We start from the raw sequence: 18,122 nt of genomic DNA on the forward strand, positions 1-18,122 counted from the left end.
ATTATATGATAAAATTGCAACTAATCATTTGAACACTTAAATTGGTTTTTAGAGGCACGGCTGTCAACTTGGTGAGTAGGGCATGCACTACGTAGCATCTTTTTGCCGGCTCTTTCACGATCGCTTGCAGGAATTATTTTTCAAAAATCGCGTACGGAGACAATTTTTGATGTCCAAGCGTATAAATTGGTGAAAGTGTATATTTTTTACTCTTCTTAATTATCAGTACAGTGAAAATCTCAGGACTGCTTCCCTTTAAGCATTTATCATGCTCGTTGGAAAGATATTCCATCACGAGCCCATTTGTCAATGAAACGCTTCCAGTCAGAGGCAAATAGCGAGAAATGAGGCTTTCAGTCCTACTGCAATATTACGGCGGATGTTTTCCCGATCAAGCATGACAGTGACCGACCAGGTCAAAACGCACAAAGAGTCGCAGAGAATAGGAATAGGGAGCTTTAGAATTTAGACGCGCGGACGTTCAGAGGAAAAAAAAAAACAACATGTTTTGAGCGTGCGCAGAAGCGTGCGTCAACTTAACCGGCGCTTCTGCGCACGCTCAGAACATGTTTTTTTTCCCTTTGAACGTCCGCGCGTTTAAAATCTAAAGCTCCCTATTGTCTGTAATGGACCAAAATGTGTTCAGTGGGTTGACCCACTCAACTCTTTTAAGTTTGCCTTACCTAGGAGAGTAATAATTTCTCTACATCCTGTAAGAATTGGCGATTTAAAGCAAAATCGAAGTCAAGATAATAACAGTTTGCTAGACCACATTTTTATCGAATAGGCGCCGCATTCACTGGGTAACCGTTGGTACTTCTGCACGGCTGAGTGATTCTTATCTTTGATTTATCTTTTCTCCATTTTCAATGAAACTGGACCGTCCTAACTCTCTCTCTCTCTCTCTCTCTCTAAGCACTTTTTGAATGGTTTAGAACGGGAAAACTTTAACAAGTTATATATCTTATATATGATTTTTAAAGCTTCGAGCTGGCCCCCTTCAAACTGTTTCGTAAACTGGAAATTAATTTTGGCCTAGTTTTTCTGGGCAGTCACATTACTTTCATCACAAGCAGCAATTTCTTCAAGTGCAGTTAGTTATCTTTACGTCTGCATGTTTGTTCATACTTTCTTTTATCTACAGGTAGGCCTACAAGACGTAACGAATGTGGAATTGCAACAGTTCATGTGCAGAAAGGCTGATGGAAACATGAGAAAAGTGCAATTTCATACGATCATGGCGTAGGTGTTTATAGTCAAATGTATTTGTGAAGGAATGATCATAAGCAGACTAAAAATTGAAAACTTTAACAATGTTCAGGATTATATTGTTTTCACAAAATAGTGGCATTAGTCATTACCAACATGATTAAGTACCAGATTTAAATGAGAAAACGCATGCAACTTACAAGTATCTAATGATCTGTGTATTGATCTTCAGTATACATCTTCTTTTTTCTTTCTTTTTTTGAGTTCTTACGAATGAGTTGTGTGCTTCTCATCAGATCATATCAATCTTGGACAAATAACGATGTCTTTTGGGAACCGCACATGCTAAAAAAAGACGGAACACATGATTCTCATACTATTTCTAGTTTAAAAGCAATATAAAAGATATCATATGATTATAAAATTGTATCTCCAGATTTGAACAGAATGCGGAACCCAACATGTAAAAATTTCTTGGCTTTCTTACGTAAGATCTCATATGATATTCTCACCTTCTTATCTTTTCATCTGATTTTACCTGATGGGAAAAAAATCAACTTGAGCCATGGTGCGGAGTAAACTCTATGAATAACTGATTGGGTAACAATGAGCTGTGATAATCTTCAGCAACGAGTGCCCTTGCAATAAATGTTAGAAGCGAATGACAACCATGAATTTATTTGCCGGTCCGTATTTTTGGAACTGCCGCCAGTCGTCCCATTTTATCATTAAACTCTGAATTAACGACGAGACATGAAACTCGTCACTTAAAAGACGAGTTAGATGATACGCTGGGAGTCATCAGATATCGGTCACCCGTGATCGACAACGAAAACAATGTAATAAATCGGCCTTAAGTTATATATGTGCGTGAAGTCGATTTTTCTTTGGGCTGGCATAATTCAGATCAAATTGTTTCTATCATGCAAACCATAATAATGGAGATCCCGTGCGTGTGTCTGCGTGTGAGAGAAGACCTAAGTTGATTAATAGGCTTTCTTAGTACAGTGTATCGCTGATAGCTTATCACCTAATTAGCATCAGACATGAAAATGCTATACATGTATTTGAGATTGAAGTGGTGCCAACATTAACTTTTGTATAATAGATTAAGATATGCTTTTAGTCTTTAAACAGCTAAAACAGTATAAAAAGGCGTGTACTACTAATGGTGTGATGTGTTGGTTAACGTCATTTCAACACCAGCAAGAATCACTTTCCATTCATGTCAGCAGACTCTATTAACCAAAGCTCCGTCACATCCATGACTTCCCGTGACGCCATTATGTAAATAAATGACCATGACCTTCTCAACCCTCGTCTCCTATTAACGAATGCTCACCTTTATGTTATATATGCATAACTTTTTCATCATTGCTCATCTTGCATACACGATTACATTTGACTTCACACAGTCTTTAAACAGTATCTTTCCCACTAGAAGTCCCATTACAGGGAGTGTGATGACCCATCTTTGTTTCTATTCCAGTCGCCGCCCCTTAATCACGTCTGTACTCCGTGGTGCATAAATAAATGAGACCCTGTACTCTTTTAAACTTTATTCACTATGCATGTGTCGTCATCCCTCTTCTGATGCGTTTTAAACATTATTTTAATAATATCTGACCTCGCACGATATTTCAGCGCTATCTATTCCAAGCAAAATGCGATTGCACTATCATGGATTATTTTCCTTGTCGTGCCAGTCACTGCCCCCTACCCTAATCACCTAGTCTGTGATGATGAAGTGCTATAACCTTTGAAACCCTACTTGCCGTTTAAAAACGAATGTTCACTGTTATTATGCTGCCATTACTCCTTCACCCCCGCTTTGCAATTTAATACACATTAGACTTACCGTCTTGCAACATTATTATCCTCCACACTATCGCGGACCACTTTCCATTTTAGTCACTGTCCCAAACCATAATCGTTCGTGTTACTGAATACTCATTCACTACCACCATTACCCCGTCAGCATTTGATCAGTTTTCCTTTTACAAAGACTTCTGACTTCGCACCGCCAACTATCATTATTCACGGAAACCGGTCATGATGTATACGTTATAATAGTTTCACGACTTCGCCAGCTAAGGATGCCGTCCGCCAATCAATAGGAGTTTGATTTCTCTGTCATATGAATTCGTTCTTGGGGGTTGATCGTCGAAGCACTGCCGTCAAAATGGTAGATAATGATCACGTGACATATACACCTGATATTTTTGGAGACGTCATTTCACGTTCCTTCAAAGTTTCATCAATTACGGCAATGACGTCAACTTCGTAAAATCCATGATAATGGGCGACGACCCCTAAGATTAGAAATCACTTACAAATGGATATAATGCATGGCTCCTTCGGGAAATAAGGGTATGGAACGCCGAGTGTCAGATTGTATTTCGATGTGAATTAACTAAACCCCCGTAGGGGGACTTGGACAGAAGGAGGAACAGCGGTAAGTGCGGATATCAAAAGCATGTCATGCTCGGTGCTGATTAGCCCAGTTACGCTGGGCTATGATAGTCAAAGGTAATCGTGCAACGTGACATTCTCCAGGATTCCCTGGACGCCACTTTAACATGCCATGATGATACACCTCTTCTCACCGATTGTTATACAGCTGTTATGCAACATGACTTCAGATACAGTCACGGCTGACGGTGATTGGTTTTCATCACTTCAAATTCATAACTATTCATCGCACGTGCCATAGATTGATATCACGGCAAGGATGTCTTTCGGTATGAAACCCTGCATACTTTTTTTTTTAGCCGCCAAAAGCACATAAGGCCTCAGAAATCAAATATTTGTCGCCGATGTAGCGATGCGGAACTCCTCGTCTCTTGTCGGGATGTTCTTATCGGCAGAGATCGGCGCCAGGAGAGTATTGAGGGGCCGCTGACTTGAATCTTGCAACTTCCATCGTGACTGACAAACATACAGACCTTCTTATACTCTACAGCACTCTCTAAAGTCTGAAGTAAAGTTTCCACATCAAGTGGCGTCTTAGAGTCAGTAAACATCACTTTCGATAATTTTAGACTTTTTCAAGTTTTCAAGAACCTAGCTGTCAAAAGGATGTACAGTTAGCCCCACTTCTTCCAAAGAATGTGGGAAAAATAATGACAAAATAAGGGAAAGATCGGCTTAGAAGCTCAGATATGGTTGAGGGTGGAGCAAGAGTTGTGCACTCCAACAAATGTCGATTTACAACACCAGACATCGAAACAGACACTGATTTTTTTTTTTTTTTTAATGTCAGCGACTTACTTTAAGTAACGAGGTAAAGTGATCAGAAGCACCTTGAGATAATGGGGACAATATCGACAACGTTATTAACAGGCGTATATTTTTACATTCATGACACTCTAACGAGTTCTATGTACCACCTGTTCTGGTATAATGCAATAATCATTCTGTAATGACATTTTCACATTTGTTATGGCTAGCGATCCCCTGTTTTTGCATTGATTCTTGTATACTACTACTTATGATATTCTAATATTCAAAATTTGTCAGTCTATACAAAGGGTTCCATGACTTTTGCTCTTGCGACAATTGCTTTCATGAAAATATATCTGCACACTAAGCCAAACATGAATTCTACCCATGAACATAACCCTAACCCTAATCCTAATCCTAACATCACACTAGACCGAAAACCTTACATTACAACCCTAACCCTAAGTCCTTGGTGAAAATAAGACTGGAGCATTGTCGCAGAGCCAATCTCGTGTCACCATACGAAGATGAACTAAACCCTATTTCAATTTCAATGCATTTGTATACATTGTTCATACGCTCTATGCTTCATGTAATCTTGTGTTATGTTTTTGTGACCAATGGCTCAACTGACAAATCACCACTGGCTGCTGTCAGTGTCCAGGAATAAATAAAATAGACGCATAAAATATCACGAATACAACTGACTGAGGGGTTCTAACTGTCACTGAAACTGACTAGATCTGATTCGTTTCATTCTCGAAAGTTGGCATATATTATGGCATATTTCATTTCAAAGAGTATACAAAAGATGACATTCTAAATCAATTTCGCCTGCGAATACTGAAGCAGCATCACCTGATTGCAAAGATGCAGTGATTATTAGGAAAACTTCGGCTTATATTTTTGGGAAGTATGAGTTTCTGCTTTTCTTTCTGGACAGAACAAAAAACAAAAAACAAAAACCCAACAACGACCCAAACCAAACAATGATATCATTTGAGCAATTTATGCTGCTGAAATGGATTCGAAAAACGCCTGAATACCTAAATATAAAGACCACAAGTCCAAATTAGGCTACTATCTTTGAAGACCCCTTCTGAAGTAATGCAAACATGGATAATCATTCAAATTACTATTTTACATATGAATAAAATTGTAAAACATAGCATTCCCATACATAAAAAATACACTTAGACGTCTATACGTGTACTTACGAGTGGGTGTGAAAGCCTCTCCCACCTCCCTGCACAAACAAACACACACACACGCACACACACACGTACTGCAAATATTTCCTACATTTCCAAGACGGAAAGAGCAAAGCAACATGTGGCGTCTCAGCAGAGATTTCGACTAGATGGAAATATCTGATCAAAACTCCATCAATTGCTTATATCCAATCAAGGGGATATTTTCTAATAGGTCCCCAGAAGCCTGCCCTCATTCGCATTCTTGCTTTAAAACGTTTCAAATCGCATCTGCATCCGACTTGACATTTCTGCTGATGACATGGTCAGACGGGGTAGGTGGTGGGGAGGTTGGGGAGAGAGGAGGGGGTAAACTCAAAGAGAAAAGCCATGAGGAGTTTTCACTTTTCTCCCAACCGCGCAATCAATAAATACATTAATCATACGCGGGCTGTGATTGCATTTTTACGAATCTGAATGTCACCAACATGTTTGATGGACTATTCCCGGAAACATTCGCTGTCGTTGTTTTTCTTTTTATGGTACCCATGAATTTATACGGTATAGTCGGTCTATTTCATATATCATAAATCAGTACTGAAGAGATCAGTGTGCTCAAGAGATGCAGCTATCCCGAATCACTCTACTGCCACTGCGCCGATGGCGGTTTATCGAAAACGACTCTACGACGTCAGTAAACCCTTTCAAGATAGTGGTGGCATACCTTTGCAGTAAAAATCTCGAGTTTCGTTCTTAATGTGGATGGATGAATGAAAAAAATATTTCCGCAAGCTGTCTTTGGATGTTGTTGTTTTTTTTTTCTCTTGTCATTTTCTTATGGCAGAGGCGGTTAAAGGGATGGTATAGTTCTCGTTTAGATGTGGATTCAAGTTTTAACTTTTTGCGAGATAATTAGAAACCATTTATATGAAATATGAAAGAGCCTACAGTTCCAAGATGAATTCAAATGACGTGATGAAAATTGCTATGGAAATGGCCGAGATATACAAGAACAGAGAGGTCCTAATAAAAAGTGGGATCACCCTTTACTAGGACCACTTTGTTTTACTTTGTTTTTGGATATCTCAGCCATTCCAAAACCGATTTTCCATCACATAAACTGTAATTTTGTTTTTCTTAAAAATATATGCTCTTTAATGTTTCAGAAGTGATTCTTAACTATCTCACAAAAGTTAAAATCTGAATCCCATCTCGACCAGAAGCTATACTTTTCCTTAAATGTGAGGAAAAACGACATGCAAAACCAAAATCAAAACACACATTACACACATCATGGTTGCTAAAGATGTACAATATCATGTCATTACTTTGCAAGTAGAAATCACAAAATTGGCAGGTTATCCACACTAAGCAGTTTCAATAATGAATATTTTCCATTTCCATATACTTAACCCAGAACAGAGGCTTAGTTTGAAGCAGCTGTATACAGAACTTTGATCAAGCTTGCAAACAATGAAGAAGAAAAAGAGAAGATAAGTGGAGGGAAGAAAATTGAAAAGGATTTAGGTTTGAGAGAATGAAATATAAAAGGGGAATGAAAGAGAGATGGAAAATGAGATAGTGTGAGTGATTGGTAGAAAAAGAGAAAGTGAGATAGTACGTCCAAAAAAAATTACAATCAGATTTTCGCATTGATAACACCCAATATGATCAGATTGTCTAAATGCTACTTCAGGGTCTTAAAATATTATATTTCATCTCTATTTTGCAGAAAACCCCATTCAATTTGGTTAAGCGGTCACAGAGAAATGCGGATTGTTGTAAAGCATGTCATGAGTCTGATTCTTCCAAGTTTAGCACTTGGATGCTCTTGTGTGTGAATACAAAAGACAGAACTTGGAGGGAAGAGATTCTTGACATGCTCTTCAAAATTCCTCATTTCTCTTTGACCACTAAAGCAAATCGAATGGGGTTTTCTGTAAGATATGGGCAATGAGTTATAGTTTCGTACCCTGAAATTGTATTTGGATTGATTCACTATTTCTAAAGTTATCATTGCGGGGGGTCCCGTTGTATTTTTTTTTTGGGGGGGGGGGGAGGGGGGACACATGGTATAGTACGTGAAGAGAGCATATATAGAGAGAACGTATATATATATATATATATATATACACATATATATATACCAAAAAAGAGAGATAAATATGTGAAAGAATGCGAGAATGAGAGAGGAAGATGAGAGATGCGGAAGAGGATAAAGAGGACGAAAAAGATGAAGGCATAATTTGGAGAGAGAATACGAGTAAAAGATAGATAGATAGATAGAGATAGATAGAGAGAGAGAGAGAGAGAGAGAGAGAGATGCCAAATGGCACACCACTCAATTCGAGACTCCTCGTCATATGTCTCTTAGAAGCCATTATGTAGCCACTTCAGCGCACCCTTTTAACTACCATGGATCTTGACACGCATACTAAATTCCTCTGGGAATCAAAACATTGTCAACCACTTCATGTTTTTGTTTTGTTTTCCTTTCTTTACCATCGACCTCCCACACAGGGACACTCAAACCCACATCACGTGTACATAGTCATTCCAACAAACACACGCACACACACTTACGCACAAACATAGACACAACAGACACTTAAATCACGAATTAAAAAAGAAATAGAAAAGCCCATGAAAAAGAAAATTAGTTATAAAGCCAGCCTATATTGACTTCTGAGATACACAAGCACGTTGACTTGAAAAGTCCCATAATTCAATTAATACCTTTACAACATGATTGTTTTTTTGTGAAAAAATCAAGATCCAGCCAAATATCCGAGAAAAATATCTCACACTTCAGAATATCTACGCGGTTATCATAGTTCACAAAGATTTAGCTCCTCTGCTGGAACACAGAGTAAGCAGTTAGCTCATCAAGGTTTCAGCTGCTGCAAGCCTACTATCATTGTGACCATAACACACACGAAACGTTTACACAATGAAACTAATAAAGCTTTCAGGACAAAATGTTCTCCACCAATCGTCCATGGCTCAATACAAATAGGTCCTTTACCAAACAAGGAAAACTAGAAATTACGCGGTGCGTAATATATGTCCCCGCCGGAAGTAGCATTTTGTAGCAAAATGTGCAATATAGGTAAAAAATCAAGGTCAAAGGTCAAAGAAGTCAAAGGTCAAAATTCTGTGTAAAAGTTTTGAAGCCCTCACCTAGTGCCATCACATAAAGCAAACGGAATCGAAATCGGGTTAGAAATGGCGAAGGAGTAGCATTTTATAGCCAATGCACAATACAGGTCAAAAATCAAGGTCAAAGGTCAAAGAAGTCAAAGGTCAAAATTCCGTGTAGAAGTTTTGAAGCCCTCACCTAGTGCCATCACATAAAGCAAACGGAATCGAAATCGGGTTAGAAATGGCGAAGGAGTAGCATTTTGTAGCAAAATGTACAATATAGGTCAAAAATCAAGGTCAAAGGTCAAAGAAGGCAAAGGTCAAAATTCTGTGTAGAAGTTTTGAAGCCCTCACCTAGTGCCATCACATTAAGCAAACGGAATCGAAATCGGGTTAGAAATGGTGAAGGAGTAGCATTTTGTAGCAAAATGTACAATATAGGTCAAAAATCAAGGTCAAAGGTCAAAGAAGGCAAAGGTCAAAATTCTGTGTAGAAGTTTTGAAGCCCTCACCTAGTGCCATCACATAAAGCAAACGGAATCGAAATTGGGTTAGAAATGGCGAAGGAGTAGCATTTTGTAGCAAAATGTACAATATAGGTCAAAAATCAAGGTCAAAGGTCAAAGAAGTCAAAGGTCAAAATTCTGTGTAGAAGTTTTGAAGCCCTCACCTAGTGCCATCATATAAAGCAAACGGAATCGAAATCGGGTTAGAAATGGCGAAGGAGTAGCATTTTGTAGCAAAATGTACAATATAGGTCAAAAATCAAGGTCAAAGGTCAAAGAAGTCAAAGGTCAAAATTCTGTGTAGAAGTTATGAAGCCCTCACCTAGTGCCATCATATAAAGCAAACGGAATCGAAATCGGGTTAGAAATGGCGAAGGAGTAGCATTTTGTAGCAAAATGTACAATATAGGTCAAAGGTCAAGGTCAAAGGTCACGACTGAAATACTGTGTAGAAGTTTCAAAGCTCCCATGTAGTGCTATCATATAAAGCAAACAGAATCAAAATTGGCTCATAAATGACAGAGAAGTAGCAAATTGAAGATTTTGATCACACACGGACGCACACACGGACACACGGACGGACGGACGGACGGACACACGGACGGACGGACGGACGGACACACGGACACACACACGTACGGAGCCCGTTTCATAGTCCCCTGCTCGAACTCGTTCGGCGGGGACAAAAAAATAAACAACTAGAAATGTCGCTATGGCGACTGGTATGCCTCCGCCATAATGCATGGTTCTCCTAATAGGTCTATAGTACATGTGGACAATGTGTGATTACATTTTCATAAAATTGGCAAAATATTAAAATGACAAGTTTGTCACAAATGTGTTGAATGTTCGCCTTCCTTGACCTAGGTTTAATTGGGTGAATAGGAGAGCATGTATTTGGAGATTTTAAGAACTTTAACTTGACTTTGATCCATTCATAAGTTTATGCACTGAGTAATTTTCAAGGTATGGAGAAAAAGTGCAATTTCTGTATTGAATAGTAAATTGTTGCCATTTTCATGTGGCCTTTGACCCTGAAATTCATATTAAGATAACCACTGTCAGGCAGAACATGCATAAATATGTAGTAAGTTTCAAGATAACTTGAATCATTTCCTAGATATGGAGAAAACAGTTAGTTCAGCACTTTCACTTGATCTTTGTCCTTTAGACCTTTGAGGCAAAAAAAAAAAGAAAAGAAAAAGGAAAAAAAAAACTTCCCAGAGAATCTCTATTGGGGTATACATGCATACACCAAGTGTTCAAAAAATAATCCTGCTGGCATTGCATAAATATGAGGGAAATGGTGACATTTTGAAGTGTTGCCCTTGACCTTTGACCCCTGACCGTTGACCCCATGAACCCTAAATTCTCTAGATAATCACTGCCAGTCAGTACATGTATATATACTATGTTCCATGAAGATACCTTGAACAATTTCCACGGTACAGAGAAAAAAGTGAAATTTTAATATTCTTACTTGACCTTTTGACCTTTGACCTTTGACCTCATGACCTGAAACTTTCACCAGAGAATTCTAATTGGGTAATACATGTATACACTAAGTTTCAAGAAAATATCTTCAGGCAATGCATAGATATAGAGGAAATAGTGAAATTGTACATATTTGACCTTGACTTTTTGACCTTTGACCTAGAACATGTGCACCCAAAAGTTGATAGGCACAATTTCACCCCCTAATACACATACATGCCAAGTTTCATAAGAATACCTCAAAAAGTTTTTTAGTTACGCTTGCCAAAAATTCATTACGGACGGACGGTAGGACGGACGAACGGACAACCCGAAAACATAATGCCTCCAGCACCACTTCGTGGCGGAGGCATAAAAACACTTTTTTTTTTTTTACGGATTGATTGACGAATTGTCCGCTGACTCAAGAGACAAAATCTAACCAAACATAGTCAAGGGCGGATCCAGGAATTCCGAAAGGGGGGGGGGGCAAAAATATTTCTGTTGCCACTTCTGGGTTTCATCGGCTGACAAGGAAAAAAAAAAAAAAAAAAAACCTTCCGCGCGCAATTTTTCCGTTTCTCGTGCCACTTCACAATTTTCTGCTCCCACTACAGTCGGCTTCAAAAACTAAAGGGGGCGCCCGCGCCTCCTTTCATTTTATCTTTTTATTTCTTTTGTTTTAACAAACAATAGGGGCACCCCCTCTGGATCTGCTTATGAGAGTTGTATATAATAATCAACATCGACTTTCTTCATATTTGATATATCCATACATTTTGCACTGAAGTGGCCACGTTGTCCATTGCACTCGGTTTGTAACGCGTAAAAGATGCGAACTCCGTATGAACAGTGATATCGATTTTGTAAAGTAAACATGGCAAATAACGATTATCTATGTATGAAATGTACTCTCAGTAAAAAAAGCGATATCGATTTTGTTAAAGCAATACGATTACGCCATTGGGGAGACGCAATAAAGCAAAATCCCAATTTGTGACGGATAAATAAAGACAAGAAAATGTGAACGGTTTGCCTGTATGACGCTTTAGTCATACAAGCAAATTCATCGAGATAATGGTCGGTATCTTGTAAGCAACATTTTTCACAGATTTAAAAAAAAATGGTGCATGAATCATGTCGGAATTGATTGGAACTTCGCTGCATAATAGTGGTTTTGTCTGAATCTGCGTGTTTTGACTTGGTTTGTGTTTATGTGTAATCTATCAGAGGAGTGATACTTACAAAGGAATGAAAAAAGAATATGCGCATCGCTCGAGAACAGATTTCATCACAACGCAGGTTCATAGTTCTGTGCTTCAGATGGCGCTTCAAGAAAAATACATTCAGGCCCCCATACATGAAACCGGGGAAGAAAATAACGAACAAACTTACAAGCCAGCACATACCTGGTATTCAGAAACACAACTCTCCTGAACATAATACATTGCACTTATGTAATCTTCAATGTGAGAGGAATAGATAAGTTTTCAGTTTTCATTTGGATTTGGATTTCAATTTGGATTTGCAGTTATTTGGCAGTGGGCATACAGAGAGTTATACTACATACTTTCGACTGGCCACGCAAAAAAAAATAAATAAAAAAAGGTAACATAAAGATGGATTTCTTGCTACATTGGAATTGCCTCGCTGGGAAGATAAATGTCATTCTTATTGAATGTATATTCAGATGTGATTGCATTTCTCCTCAAACGCAATTATGTGGCCACATCGCCTAACTCGCTGTTTGCGGGAACTCTGCTCGTCATACGTGAACTTTATGCCAATTGCAATATTGAGCCTACGGGGGAGTGGGTCCGTAAAACTTGATGTCACTTTTGGGGGCTTGTCCGGACAGCGAATGATCAAACATAAAACACGCAACAGTCTACTCCCAATTACACCCTGTCTTGTTGAATCACACACACGCGCGAGCACGCACGCACATACACGAGCGCGCACGCACACACACACACACACATACACGCACACACACACACACACACACACAACGGGCGAGTCGACAATAAGTTTCAGCGATCAAAAATGAAAGGGGCTTACCTTCTATTCGCTGCTCTGAACGTTCATGAAACATGTCCGTCTGGTAGCATCCGCGTGATTGGATATTCACTTTAAACTCTTGACAATTTCTCTCTCAGAAAAAGGCGCAGTTCAGCTGCGAAATCCTGTAGAAATACGTAACAACGGAACACACACAAAAGTGAACAGTCGACTGTTTCAACGTCATGGGAGTATATTGTCGGAAAGGAATTGAAGCGAAAGATATGAATTGAAGCAAAGATATCGATTCCAGCAAAGATGAAGTCTCACAGCGAGCAACGAATATGATCTGAATACACTCAACTTCATCATATTATCTCCCTTCGGTTGATTGCGTTGAAAACCCTAACGGTACCTTTTATGACGTAACAGTGGCTGAAAAGGGGAGCTACAGACAGCGTGCCTGGATGTGCGCTGGCTTAAAGCGAAACATCACGCCGTGTTCAACATATCAAACTCTACTCAGAATGAGAGGACAGAGGTGTGCAAGGACAATTCTAAGCCTTCCACATTTTCGAAGACATTAACCATAATTAACAAAGGTAATGACATTGTGATCATGTCATTAAAATTCCGACAAAAGTAATGTTATATAATTTTTAATTTCATAAATTTAATTCGATTCAATTTACATATGACTTGCATGAAATCCACTGCATTAGAAACTGCGTATGAGACTGTTTTTATATGTATTTTGATACAGGACATTGTTGTAAAACAGCTTTTGCTGAACTTCTTATCCTGAATAAATATATTTATTTTAATAAACAAACAAACAAACAATATATTATTCTCTTCGCTAATGTCAAGGCGATTTCTTTTTTTCACTCATCTCCGAATTAAATGATGTCAGAGTTGCTATGGTTTTCCTTATTTCGCAGGAGGATCCTGAAAACTGGAATGTTTTTTCCGTGTCCTGATAAGAGAATATGAAAATCTCTCTTATTTGGAAATTACTTTTGCCCATAAACTGATGTGCACGCAACGCAGAAGTATCTCCCTGATTGTTCTCTCAAAGATCTCTCCGATTTTGATTGGATGAGTGTTGGCAGTCATGTAAAATAGATGGGTAGACAGAAGGCATAGTTTTTACTCACTTTCACACTCATTATCACGTTATCATAAATAGACTAACAGATGCCAGATGAGAATAATTATGTTTGCTAGAAAATCGAATATGTCTAGATTGTCTCTCTTCCAAAATATCAGAATCTGATGAATTTCGAAAATATAGATATTTCATGAAACATAACATTGATTACATTGTGTTTTTTTGTTGACCTATTGAGTTTACATAGTTGCCTACACGCCAGATTTCATTGTAACTTCAGATCAAAAACTTCAATTCTTTGCTTATCTGCTATATAGACGCTTTTCACACCAATCTTTTAATACCTTTTAACTAAAAAGAAATCAGGAGGAACATAATACATCATATATCTTTGGAAAAAAATTAAAATGGAAACAATTATTCAAAATGGTACTATAATAATCTTATCAATATCTTATAACTTTCCTGTAGCTTTTGCTAGTGATGTGTCGATTTTTTTTCTTTCTTTGTAAGTGAGACGATCACTACTTTATAGGTGAAACTTCACGGCTAGAGAAGTGGGTGTTTGAATGTGAAAAGTGATCTATGCATCTTGAAACAATCAAGTGCTTTGGTGGCGTCAACCTGTTTACAAAAGCTAGCGCATTCGTGTTATATTTCATCTTTTCTTTCTTCCGCCGCCCCCGATCTCCAATAAGTTTCAGGTTATTCCGTCATATTTCTCGTGCGAATGCACTATTAACTTGTGGGCAAATTCCTCTGAAATATGAAAATACAGAGACACATCTTTCACTTCAATTCTTCTTATTGCCAGCTACGTCGGCTAGATGAAATTAGTAACGCAATATACCACAAAGTGATAACGCAAACACATGGGAATAGGGTTAAAATAGATTGAGTTTGGACTTCACGATGCATTCTTTCATCCCTTTTCTCTCTGTCCATATATTCACATGATTTGTCATGAGTACGTTTTTACTTTATGTTCTTTTAATTTTCCATATCTCTCAATTTTCACATGCGTTAAAAAACCTACGCTGTACTCCCTAGCGGCGCTGATAAAAAAAGTACGAAAGTTTACTTGAAATAAAGAAGAGTGAAAAATAGAAGAAGAATAATGATGATGACAATGACAAACACTCAATCCATCTCAAATTGTCCCCCACGTCTTACGGCCTGGGGCGACTCCAAGCTAAAAGTATCACCCTCTCACAAGAAATGCCGCCACACGCGCCCTCAAACTCTTCTCCTCCATTTAGCCAGGAAGGAGTTATACTCCTAATAACATCAACCGCCGTAACCATGGTAACTGGAGGGTGGGGTGATGGATTTCTTTTCTCCTCATAAGTCTATACAAAGAAAAAAAAGTTTGGCAGTCGATTTTCGCTTCTTACTTTGACTTAAGGGAAACCCATGATCACGTCGCAATGCCGAACAACCTTATCGTTCATTTCGTTGACCAAGTATGATACGGTGGTGGAGGGCGGACGCGAAAAAAAGGGCTTACTTTAAGAATGTTAAAAAAGAAAGTCACACTGATTGTTCTAAAGTGCATACCCATCAAAGTAATGTGAAATATTCATCGTTTCACTAAGCAGTAAAACAACACTGCAAATTGCTTCATGTGTATCATGCGCTAGACGCACCAACTCATCTCCGTTGCTGTTGAGGTGAGTCGGTAAACGATTAAGGCTTAATAATATCGATTCAGTGTTCTCCCTTGAATTGGGGCAGAGTCTGTGCCATATAGTCTCGACGGCATCACCCTACGTTGTGGCACAGCTATGTATCTCCCCACCCCTACCCCCTCTGTATGCTTGATGTATGTTTCTTTCAACATTTTGTTTCGTTCAAAGACTTTTTTGTTTGTTATCGATTTCACTGATCGTCAACTACTTTGCATACTTCGGTAATTTCTGTCCTGAAATAAGCCTTGAATTGTCTTGACTTGACTTGAATTGAATTGAATTAAAATTGATTTAATTGAATTAAATTCAGATGAAGCTTCCATCACCTCACGTTGCTCTATTGGCTTGCACACAAAAGATATCTATGACAAAACAAACATGTTCTTCGTGATCATTTACTTGGTATCGACTTACGTCCTTCACCTCTTTAGTAGGGTCATCAGAACAAAATCATTACAATGGATATAATTCTTATTGCATTTTCGACAGTAAAAGAGCATGTTTGCTAATAGATGATTAAAGGAAATTTAACACTCCATTCTAACAGAGTCGCAAGGAAGAGCATTATAGAAGTATGGAGGGCAAATATTTCTATATTCCGATGATCATGGAATAAACGGTACATAGTACTCCTGTATCATTTTCACGGTATTTATCGACGACTCTTCTGTCAATCTATACGCTTTTTCATATTTCCTTAATTATCTTTTTTTCTTTCAAATTTTTGCATAATTTAGAGGTTTGAATAAATAGAGTCATATTTACGAAGCTTCACATTGGATGAGGAAAAACACTGGAAACACAACTTTTCTTCCTTATATAACCGCTTCCATACACAATCGGAAAAGGAAGAAATATACAGGTCTCGATGATCGTGGCATTTGGAGCCCATGCTTACATCAATTTTGCATTTACACAAGAAAGCTCTCCAAAGTCTCGGAGATTCTCATTATAATGCGCCCGTCTGACCACGCACTCAATTATAATCTAAGACATTTATCATATAATGCACTGTGGAAAGTGAACGTGAAAAAAGAAATCCATTTCCCCTCGCTTCTGGCTGAAGCTGTTGATCCATCTGTTTTTGTTTTAGTTTAGTTTTTTTTTTCTTCTGGCTTGGAGATAAATCGACAGGTTGAAAACATGATCAAACAAAGAGGAACAAAAAAAAGACGTAAAATACATGAATATTGACTTGGAAGAATACTAAAAAGGGAAACGAATCTGTATAATGGCGTACAGTATATGGTTTGCCTCTCATAAACACGCTTAGTCGGACCTACGTTCCTTAAAAAAAAATCAATCACATGAGATTTCCTCATTCATTGCCAAAAATGATGACATGCTATTTGTTCATTTTTCTATTTGGCTGGTAAAGGATGATAGTTTATTTTCCTGCAAATGGATTTATTGTTCCAATTATTTACTGGTTTCAAGTTCTGGCTTTGATTTTTTTTTTTTGCCTTTCTGTTTATCTTCTATATATATACATATATACATATACATATATATATATATATATATATATATATATATATATACATGTATATGATATGTACATGTATATAATATATAAACATATATATATATATACATCTTCTTCTTCTTCTTCTACTATAGTACAGTCCACCATGAGGTGTATCAGCGTACTGGTTTGGGTGTGCAGTGCAGGCAGTTTACAGTGGTAGTGTTCCAGATAAAATTCATGTGGGCTATGTACATATCTGAGTGTGTGTGTGTGTGTGTGTGTTCCATCGTACAATATTGGCAGGCAACGTATAAAATCGATGAGTGAATCCTCTGAGATTGACAGAAACTGACATAATCTACGCAAGGCACATATAAAAATTTAACATTTTATCCTAACGTACAGATGTAATTATGTTTTCATATAGGGGCCTCCACGTATGAATCAAGAATTGTTATTGCAATCAATGGGTTTTGTAGGAGTAGGCCTAACCAGGCACACAGTAATCCCTTTATTAAAGAGAAGATGACTTTACACATTTCTATCCTGTTCGAGACCAAAATTCATTCTACGCATTTCAACGGCCCGTCGGTGTTATTGATGGCCGGAGAGGTTAGCGCAATTAAGTGTCACAGTGAGTGCGTCTAGAGTAGATATGAATGCTTTCATTTGGAAGCTGAACTACTAAGGACCTGTTGATGCCCGAATGGAGTGTACACGTATCTCTTTCGATCTACCAAAGATGTCGACAGGGGGATATGTAATATATAATAATAATACATTATATATTACGAATGTCTATCTTATATTTCATATTTTATACATTATATACTATATATTATATATTTCTATTATATATTATGTATATATAGTGTGAAAGGTGTGTTTTCAGTTGCTATACCCCTGGGTCGTCGCATCTTAGTAGTGTGTAGGTGAGAGTAAGGAAGAGGCGGTAGACGTAGCTTTTGAATCCTCACAATTTGATCTTAATACTCGAGCTTAATACTCTATCATTGTTGTTATTATTTTCACTATTGCCTTGATCATCATTATTATATTTTTTGTATACAATATCCATGTTCTGTGTTTTATCCGATTTCTTCCTCAGTCTTG

General features: G+C 37.9%; 2 protein-coding genes across 3 annotated transcripts in view; both read right to left on the reverse strand.

The window, feature by feature from the left end:
* Nucleotides 1-18,122, reverse strand: part of LOC139729121 (uncharacterized) — a 295,278-nt gene that overhangs the window by 181,241 nt on the left and 95,915 nt on the right. The window lies entirely within an intron of this gene.
* Nucleotides 1-18,122, reverse strand: part of LOC139729119 (growth hormone secretagogue receptor type 1-like) — a 223,050-nt gene that overhangs the window by 120,793 nt on the left and 84,135 nt on the right. For both annotated transcript variants that reach the window (XM_071640049.1, XM_071640048.1), the window contains exon 2: nucleotides 12,803-12,927. The gene's annotated coding sequence lies outside the window, so the exon portion shown is untranslated. The remainder of the gene's footprint in view (nucleotides 1-12,802; nucleotides 12,928-18,122) is intronic.

The sequence above is a fragment of the Diadema antillarum genome, unplaced genomic scaffold (genome assembly GCF_040938485.1).
Source record: "Diadema antillarum isolate AM-2024a unplaced genomic scaffold, OU_Dant_1.0 seq00000217_RagTag, whole genome shotgun sequence".
In the NCBI taxonomy this organism is placed as follows: Eukaryota; Metazoa; Echinodermata; class Echinoidea; order Diadematoida; family Diadematidae; genus Diadema; species Diadema antillarum.